General features: G+C 41.1%; 1 long non-coding RNA gene across 1 annotated transcript in view; it reads left to right on the forward strand.

The window, feature by feature from the left end:
* The window catches only part of LOC134293253 (uncharacterized), a 61,475-nt gene extending 52,255 nt beyond the window's left edge, over positions 1–9,220 (forward strand). The window contains exons 2-3 of the long non-coding RNA XR_010000276.1: positions 5,349–5,389; positions 6,200–9,220. This is a non-coding gene — a long non-coding RNA (uncharacterized LOC134293253). The remainder of the gene's footprint in view (positions 1–5,348; positions 5,390–6,199) is intronic.
* Positions 9,221–10,414: the final 1,194 nt, after the last annotated feature.

The raw sequence follows: 10,414 nt of genomic DNA on the forward strand, positions 1-10,414 counted from the left end.
ATTAAGGAACGGAGGATAAAGGGAAACAAGAGACGGCTACAAAAACCCTTCAGCAAGAAGATTGCAGGAAGCCAAAGAGCTGCAGAGCCGCAATTTGCGAGAATGAAAACACACGAGCAGCGGTGGAATTGAGAATGTTTTCTCCATATTATCCCAGCACTTGAGGATCAAGTACGATAGCTGGACCTTCATTACTCACACAGATTAAGAAGATCAATAGCAGTTGTCTCATCCATTAATTTAAGAGCTAACAGCTTGGTGCAAGGAATAGAACTAACCCAACAGATGACAGAGATGGAGGCCATCTTGGGAGTTTATGTAGAATCAGGGGGATGCAATCTATGGCAATATTCAGACTCACAAGAACCCAAAAATGTTGGCAGTCCAACTTCTAGTTGAATTGTTGAAATAATGAGGTTGACTTTCCAGATGATTCCTTAGGTCTGCTCTGGGTGGGGTTCTCCAATAAGATTCAGGTTGCTGTGTATCTGCTCCACACACTTCAATGAATTTTGTATCATTTCTGTTTTCAGGGCTCCGTCTTACTGAAATTCTGGGATTTAGTGAAGATTAGAACCTCTGCAACTTAGTGAGGAACCTAAGTGTCTGGTTATGGCTGAATGGTGGAAGGCAGTTCTTGATGGTAAGAGTCTGATCTTGCGATTTAGCAGGGCCTGCCCTGGTTAGTACTCAGATAGGAGACCACCAATGAATACCAGGATGTTGGTTGCATTCTGGAAGAAGGAATGGGCAAAACCAACAGGATTCCTGATCTCAGAAAACCCTGTGAAATTCATAGGGTCACCACGAGGCTATAGGTGACTTGAAGACACACATATACACAACTGGTTCAGAAATACAACATATTATCTGGGAAGGTTCTGGGGTCTTTTCCCCTCTGTATGTCTTCACAGAGTCTGGACATTGACCTATTGAGGATGTTGTATCCTATATTAGGAAGAACTTATTTTGTAAGAGTAGTTTAGCAATGGGATAAATTGCCTTGGAAGGTAGTTTAAGGACCTCTTCTTTGAGAGGTCTTTGAATAGCAGTTGGATGTGTGTCTTTCAGGAGTGCTTTCATTGTTTGTGGCGGAATAGGACTGGCCCAGACAGGGGCGGTTCACTCATAAGGCAATTTAGGCAGTTATTATTATCCTTATTATCCAACATTTTCACTTATCGAATGCTTTTATTTTTCAGTGATTGGTTTGGGGGAGGGCATGCCAAAATTCTGTTCGCTTACACTTGAAAATTACCTAGGGCTGGGCCTGGGCCCAGATGACCCTTGTGGCGTCTTCCAACTTCTTAAATTCTGTGAAATCTGCTCAGACCATACTAAATCTGCGATTTCTTGGCTCTGCTTTTCCTCCTGTTGGTAGCAGTTCTTCTCCAGTGAAGTTCATCCCCCGAAGGTCTCCTTTGTGCAAAATAGAGACTTCTCATGGGAAAAAGAGGAAGGAAGGTAGGCAAAACCTCTCACAACATCAAAAAATACGTGCGTGACTTGTGCTCGGAAGCCATTTCCAATCTTGGGAGTGCTCTCTAAAAGGCGGCTTCTGCCCGACAGCCTTCTGGTTAGAATGCAAATATATGAGCTTCGGCGAAGTGACCTACGCTAAGTGGTTTAATGCAAGCGGCTGCAAGCAGCTCATGAATTCTGTATTAAGGCACCGGAGCTCCATGATGTTGCAAGCGTCTTCCTAATCATAAAGCCGCCCCGTATTTATCACCATCTCTCAAGGCAAAGAGCGTCAATATTTCTCAAACGGGGAGAAGGAGAAAGAGAATATTAACTGGTCGTTTTCTCAAGGGATCCCTCTTATTTGTCCCGCCTGCCATTTCAAACAGCCTTGGTCATCTGTATACATGTATATATGTATTAGTATATGAACTGGCATAAATTACACAATATTTCTCTCCCCTACCCCTTCATTGGCAAGGGATAAAAGAGAACATAAAAAGAACTCTCAGCACTTTATAGATCTTTCCGAGCTCGGCGGGGACATTTTTTAAAAAAACTAAATGGATATGTAGCAAAATCATCTTGCCAGCCACTCAATAGCTGTTCATTTTAGGCCAAGCTGTGTGCTATGCTTGAGTTGGAGTGCTCAGCATGCTTTGTTTTTCCTTGTACCTGGTTTAATTCGCAACACATAGCATCATAGAATCATAGAGTTGGAAGAGACCTCGTGGGCCATCAAGTCCAACCCCATTTGGCCAAGAAGCAGGAAAATTGAATTCAAAGCACCCCCGACAGATGGTCATCCAGCCTCTGCTTCAAAGCCTCTGAAGAAGGAGCCTCCACCACACTCGGGGACACAGAGAGAGTTCAATTGCTGAACAGCTCTTCTCACAGTTAGGAAGTTCTTCCTGATGTTCAGGTGGAACACCCTTTTCTGTCATTTGATGTCATCCAGCTTCAGTGTTGCACCCCAAGGCAGCGTGAACACTGGAAACTAGACAGAGACCAATAATCATATAATATCTTTATTAAAGCAAATATAAATTCAGGAATGCATAAGCAGAATGGATGAGTGGGAAATAGTCCTTTGTGATGAGGTATGAATAAGTCCAAAAAGATGAAGCAAAATGTCCAATATTATTGTCCAAAGTCCAAAACCAAAACACGCTCAAACTGTTGGGAAGTTTGAGCAGGGAACAACAAGGAAGAAAGGCTGAATAACAAGGTCTCCAGTCACTAGGAGATCGTGGATATCAAAGCAGGAACAAGACGAAGCGAAGATCAAACTTGATTCAGGAACAAGGCAAGGAAGTGAATTTACTCTGGGTTAAATTGGGAGTCGCGGCTTGGTTTGGCAGCCAGAAACAGGAGGCTTGGCTTGGTGAAATCAGGGAACTGGAGTCGGTGAAGTGTTCTCAGGAAAATGCTACGTTGACACTGCAAATTGTCTGCAGTGCAAGGCACTTTTATGGAATGAAGATCAGATTCCAACGAAGGGAGACCAAACTCCCCAAAGGTTCCCAAGGGAATCTTCTTATCCACAATCCCCTCGAGATGCCAAGCGGTTACTCCTTCTAAGCCCTTGTTTTTCTGATCTCTGGCGATGCAAAAACTCCTTTCGGTTGAAGGGCAAGTTCTCTGGAGAACTCTGGACATCTGGTTCAGCCATGGGAGTAACATCTCCAGTATCTCTCCCAATTAAGGAAGCATCTGAACTATCAACAGCCAGCAGCTGTAACTGAAAGGAGCTCAGAGAACTGGGCAAAAGGTCAGAATAAGCTTCATCCTGGTCAAAGTTCATTTCTGAATCAGCTTCAGAAGCCAAAGGTAGCTGGGGTATGACATTCAGCCTCCAAAGAAGGAGCCTCCACCACACTCCGGGGCAGAGAGAGAGTTCCATTGCTGAACAGCTCTTCTCACAGTTAGGAGGTTCTTCCTAATGTTCAAGCTGAACCTCCTTTTCTGTCGTTTGAAGTCATTTTTCCGCGTCCTAGTCCCCAAGGGCAGCAGAAAACAGAGTTCAGGTGCTGCATCCACAAGTAAAGCAAACTCAGCCCAAACTTTTTTGCATGTTGTTGTTCTTCGAGTTTCCTGATCTCTTCCCTTTCTCTGGGGACTTTGGGCCCCGGTGACGACAATCCTCCCCATTCAGGAAGATTGATTTCTTGTCACATAAGTTCAGCGGTTAAGAAAAAAGGTGCCTGTCCCATTTTCCACACCTGTCACGTTGACTTCTATAATGAACCCGTTACACAGACCTCAGAAATGGATGGAAACCTTTTCTGACAGCCCTTGTCAAGCGAAGAGGCAGGGAGCTGAGGGTGGCGGAGGGGGGATGACAATGTATTCAAGGCAGTGAACTTTTAGCACTTTTGTGGACAATGACAAGGAACTTGGGCTCGGTCTTTACATTGGAGCAGAAGGGGAGAGAAAGAATGGGAAAAGTCACTTATTTATTTGCATGGCGATTTTTTTTAGCAGACGGAATATATGCATGTGCAAAAATAGAGACGGACAGGCTTGTTTGATTGATGGTTCATTGGGACAATTTGCATGCCACCTTCCCTTTTGAATAAAAGCACACAAGACAACTTGTGTCATATTATTATGAGGAGGATAACCAGCCGAAATATTACTGCTAGTCCCAGATGTAGCGACTGGGGACCCCTTGTCAGTGGAGCAATGAATCCACTTCAGATTTTAATGAATGTTTTCAAAGAGGTATCCATGGTGCTGAATCCTCTCCTCAAATTAGATTCAGCACCTTAGAGAACTCCTTTAAAGCTGTGCAAAACCTAGAGAGGAGTCAGTGTCCCATTGGGACGAAAATCCACTTTGAGTCTCCCTTTGGAGAGAAAAGTGGCATATAAATAAACAAAATGATAATAATAATAGCTGCTCCAAATAGAGTAGAACTATTGAACCCAAAGGATTTGCTCAAGTGTTCTCACAATATAGACAATGATTCAATGGGATCCTACCAGTCGTTTTAAAAAACAGGTATTGGATTATATGGAGAACTTGCTTAGATTGGGAGGAAGTTTGAGATAGAAGCATGAGGTGGATTCACTAAAAGCACAGCTTCCCAAGAGGCATTTTAAGGAGGTCCAGGGAAAGAAGAGCTATGACCTGTATGACCTGGACTACCTTAAAAATCCCCTCACTTGCCTGCAAGGCTGCAATCTCCTTTCTGCTTGGGGTTTTGCATCCTGAAAGCTGTTTCTACTTTCTACTCTAGAGGAGAGGCTGACTTCTCTTTTTGTTTGCTCGGATTACTATTATTATTAATAGACTCCCTCGGATGATCCTGTGTTTTAAATGCAATTTTTTTATCCTGTATTTTTGTTTTAATTGATATATTGTATTACTGTTTTATCTTTTTATATTGTGATTTGTATTATGTTGCCTATATTTTGTCCTATGTTGTTTGGGCCTCTGCCACATATAAGCTGCCCCGAGAGATGGTGGCGGGGTATAAATAAAGTTATTATTATTATTATTATTATTATTATTATTATTATTATTATTATTATTGAGTTGGGTCTTAATGGTACTGGTATGTGATCTTCAGCCTAGATTTTAAATTTTGTCAATGATTCAATTTTATAATGGTTTTTATTAATGTTGTAGTTTTTAACCTAGATTTTAAATTTTGTCAACGAATCAATTTTATAATGGTTTCTATTAATATTGAAGTCTTTAGCCTAGATTTTAAATTTTGTCAATGATTCAGTTTTATAGGAATTTTATTAATTTTGAAGTATATAACCTCTCGGGTTTCATATGGATGTACGGGACTGGGTGCCCTTGATATGAGCTGGTCATTGACCATAATAAAAGTTTACTTACTATTATTTATTTATTTATTTATTATTATCTTTCAGAAGTATTTTCTGAAGAAGACAAAGGGAAGGAGAAGAAGAAGGTAAAAGGTTGAAAGCCTCCAAAGTGCGTGCACACACCACCCACCATCCCCCAGGTCCCCAACTCCCAGTCAGTCCCACAAAATAAAAAGAATCAGGAGAATAACGGAAAATAAAAAAGATTCAACTATAATACTGAATACGGGAGGAGGAACTGAGATCAGCTCCCATTTGCTTTCGTGTCAGGTGGGTTTTCATACCGGAAGGGCTGTTACTGTTACGTGCTCCCGAAGTACCAAAGGTACCGAAGAAAATGGAAGAAACGAAACCCATGCACAACCCTACTGCTTTCCTTAAGGCCTCGGGCTTTCATGTTCAGACTAAAAACCATAATTGTTGCACCACCATACTGACATGGAAGTGACCAGTAGCTGCGTTTGAATAGAGATAAACGCCCCACCAAGTACCAAAGTTGATAAGAAAGGTTATTGTAAGTATAACATAAAATCCAAAGTGTTTCTCTATACTCTTTTCAAGAGCCTTGAAGGCAAACATATTTATCCACCCCCTCCAGAGGAAAACAAGCAAAACAAAACCCCTTAAGTATTTTAAAGAGTCAAGGATTTGTTTGGATCAAATGGTGAATATCGTCCTACAGAGATTGTGGGAATAAGAGTAGGATTAGCTTACACCTGGTGTTGATTACGATACCACTTTTTGAAATAAATCAAATCTCTGCTCTGTGTTTCACTTCCCTCTTGCATTCGTGCTTGGCTCTGCCAACACTGGCGCTGTAAAATTTAAAGAGCGTTGGAATGGGCCATAAAGATGCATTAGCCCGCAATTGCATTGTTGTTGTTTTTATTTTGCAGGGGAGGCCAATGGAATAAGCGAGTCTGATCGGACTGACCTTGGAATTGATGTTAACTGGGAAGGAGGTGATCGTGAAATATTTTTGGACTGTTGTGAGGCAATGGAAAGGCATTGCTGCTTATTCTCCTCAAAGGATACATCCACACTGCATTGTTGTAGCAGTCTGATCCCACTTTAGCTATTATGGAGCCCTGGAATTTTTAGTTTCTGTCTGCTGGAGGGTTCTCATCAATTCTTTTGAATTATGATTCTAGAGTTTATTTGTGTAGAATCCCTAAATTCCTCACTGCTAATATTTGGGTTCCATAGGGTGGTCATAATCAGAGCTGGTCCAACAATGAGGCAAATTAAGCGGTCACTTCGGGTGCAAAACTTATGGGGGTGCAGTCGAGACTGCTTTTTCTGTTGATTTGTTGTAAAACATGATGTTTTGGTGCTTAATTTGTAAAATTTTAATGTAATTTGATGTTTAATAGGCTTTTTCTTAATCCCTCCTTATTATCCAACATTTTTGCTTATCCAATGCTTTTATTTTTCAGTGATTGGCTTTGGGGGGGGAGCAAAATTCTGTTCGCCTACACTTGAAAAATACCTAGGGCCGGCTCTGGTCATGATAACACTGGCCAACATATTTTGGTGCTTCAAATGTTAGACCAGTTTCTGGGTATATCTGACCTGCTGATTCCAAAAATGGCACCAGTTTCCTGTCTTCTGCCAGTTGTCATCCACTCAGCCATAGAAAACTGTAATAAGAATGTCAAAGAAAAAATACCGTATATACTCGAGTACAAGCCGACGCAACTATAAGCTGAGGCACCTAATTTTACCACAAAAAACCTGGGAAAACATTGACTCCAGTATAAGCCAAGAGCGGTAAATTTCAGAAATAAAAATAGATACCAATAAAATTACACTAATTGAGGCATCAGAAGGTGAAATGTTTTTGAATACAGTAGAGTCTCATCCAAGCTAAACGGGCCGGCAGAAGCTTGGATAAGCGAATAACTTGGATAATAAGGAGGGATTAAGGAAAAGCCTACTAAACATTAAATGAGGTTATGATTTTACAAATTAAGCACCAACACATCATGTTATACAACACATTTGACAGAAAAAGTAGTTCAATGCGCAGTAATGCTATATAGTAATTATTGTATTTACGAATTTAGCACCAAAATATCATGATATATTGAAAACATTGACTACAAAATGGCTTGGATAATCCAGAAGCTTGGATAAGGAGGCTTGGATAAGTGAAACTCTACTGTATTTACATAAAACTGTAATTTAAGATAAAGCTTTCCAACTTTGATTAAATCACCATTCTCATCTTCTTCAGTGTAAATGTGCTTATGTATCCTTTTAATAATAATAGAGTAAAATAAAAAATGTAATGAGACTAACAAATACAGTCAAATAATAAATGCAATAATAAATAGAGTAAAATAATAAATGCAATAACAACGATAATAATATCAGAGTGAAATAATAAATTTATTAATAGCAATAAAAATAGAGTAAAATAATAAATGTAATAATACCAATAATAATAAATGTATCATATATACTCGAGTATAAGCCAACACGAATATAAGCTAACCAGGACCCTCACCTGAGTATAAGCCGCGGGGGGGGGCTTTTTCAGTCCTAAAACAGGGCTGATAGCTAGGCTTATACTTGAGTATATACAGTAACTGATGTGGTCTATCCAATGCAATAAAATGAATAACAATGGAAGTTCAGCACAATGTAAGATGTGATGCTGGTGAGGAGTAATCCCTGTCCCTTTGCAGCAAATAACTGAATCCTGGCTGGGAGCTGGTTTTGCAAGGTATGATCTGAGATGCTTCTATGGCTCATGATGTCACAAACGTCCTTAGACCACTCTCCGCTTTCGCAGGAGACATGAAGAATGGCACCCTGTCAACCCATCTCATGCCGCTCTGAGCTCTCATTGCGTTTCTCCACTGATGCATTTCCTTTGGTGATGCTCCATCCATCAGACAAAAACATTCAGAGACAAGGAGACAAAACCTGCAAAGCAAGACTTACAGGAGAATAATAGAACCATAGAGTTGGAAGAGACCTCGTGGGCCATCCAGTCCAACCCCCTGCCAAGAAGCAGGGAAATCTGTGGGTTAAATCCTTGTGCCAGCAGGACTGGTGACTTGAAAGTTGGTTTGCTGACCTGAAGGTTGCTGGTTTGAATGAGTTCCCATTATCAGCACGGATGAGCTCCCATTATCAGCTCCAGCTCCATATGGGGACATGAGAGAAGCCTCCCACAAGGATGGTAAAAATATCCGGGCATCCCTTGGGCAATGTCCTTGCAGGTGGTCAATTCTCTCACACGAGAAATGATTGCAATAAATCACTGCTGACCGAGAGGTTATGAGTTCGAAGCCAGCACAGGTTGGGTTAAGCCTCCGACCATTAATAGCCTAGCTTGCTGTTGACCTAAGCAGCCCGAAAGACAGTTGCATCTGTCAAGTAAGAGATTTAGGTACCACTTTATGCAGGGAGGCTAATTTAACTAAATTACGACACTATAAGAATGAGGAAGTACTACCATCAAGGGCTCGGTGTCACTAGTGGACGGTGAAGCGGCAGCTCCCCCTGTGGCCGGAATCGAGCATGCCCTCATGAAGCTGGAAGCTCAAAAATGTGAAATTACCTCTGTGTCTGTCTATATGTTAGATGTCTAATGGCATTGAATGTTTTCCATGTATATGTGTATTGTGATTTGCCCTGAGTCCCTTTTGGGGTGAGAAGGTGGAATATAAATACTGTAAATTAAATAAATAAATAAATAAATTTAAAGTTCAGACCAAAACCTATGGTGGATTCCTATCCCACTGTGATGAAACCTACCTTCTGCCACTAACATAAAAATGCATGACTGCAAAATCCAGACCAATTTCTATTTTTATTCCCAACTAGGAACTATTAGTTAAATCAACTGTCACTTAGGAAGTCGACACTTGTGCTTGGTTCCATTGATTCCATAAATCGATTCTCGCTGGAACTGAAAAGTCTATAATTTTAGAGTGGGACACAAATATGAGAATATGAGCGAGTATATGAGGGAGGCTGCGAGAGGGAGAAAGAGAGAGTGAACGATTGGGAGGAAGGAAATATATGCAAATCTGTTTGATGATGATACCTCAGGCTTTCTCTCCTTTCAAGACTATTTCCAACCTGGAATACTCAACAGGACAGATTCCAAGAAACAGATGCCTGCATAATGTCGTCTCCAGATTTAAAGCCCATAAGGTAAACCTGGAAATGTGACTAAGCACCCAGCTTGCCAATTGCTTTGTTTCCTCTCGATTCCGAAGGCTTTCGTTTCCTGTCGCTCCAATCCATATGAAAGAGGATAGAACATCTGGAAGCATAACATTTCAATTGGGTCAAGGAATCGAAGAAACAACCTGGGCTGTTTTCTCTACTGATTACTGTTCGAAGCTTGAGTTATGGAGGGAGAGAGAAAGAGAATCTGGCTACGACTGCGTGTGTGTGTATGCCTTCGAGTCACTTGTTGACTTATGAACAATCCATGCATTTTTCATAAGTTTTTTCTTAGGCAAGGAAGAGATGGTTTTGCCCAGGGGTCCCCAAACTTTTTAAACAGGGGGCCAGTTCACTGTCCCTCAGACCTTTGGAGGGCCAGATTATAGTTGGCCACTGAGCAATAATAATAATAATAATAATAATAATAATAATAATAATAATAATAATATCTGCGCGCATCATCCAAAAATACATCACACAGTCCTAGACACTTGGGAAGTGTTCGACTTGTGATTTTGTGATACGAAATCCAGCATACCTATCTTGTTTGCTGTGTCATAAAATAAAATAATAATAATAATAAAGGAGGGTTGGAAGAGACCCCCTTGGGCCATTTAGCCCAACCCCCTTCTGCCTTTGTGCACCCAAAACACAAGCAAAGCACCCCTTAATAATTAATTAAATAAATAATTAAATAATAATTAGAATACCATGATAAAAACCACAAGCAAAGCATTGGAAGACACGTACTGGGCGCCACTGCCACCGGGGTGGTGGGGGGTGGTGGTGGTGGATAAAAGGTTTCAAGGGGCCACATGTGGCCCGCGGGCTGTAATTTGGGGACTGCTGGTTTTGCCAATCTCTTCCTCTGCAATATAGCCTACAGCACCTGGTATTCATTGGCAGCTTCCCATCCAAGTCAA

This window comes from Anolis carolinensis, unplaced genomic scaffold, assembly GCF_035594765.1.
Source record: "Anolis carolinensis isolate JA03-04 unplaced genomic scaffold, rAnoCar3.1.pri scaffold_7, whole genome shotgun sequence".
Classification (NCBI taxonomy): domain Eukaryota; kingdom Metazoa; phylum Chordata; class Lepidosauria; order Squamata; family Dactyloidae; genus Anolis; species Anolis carolinensis.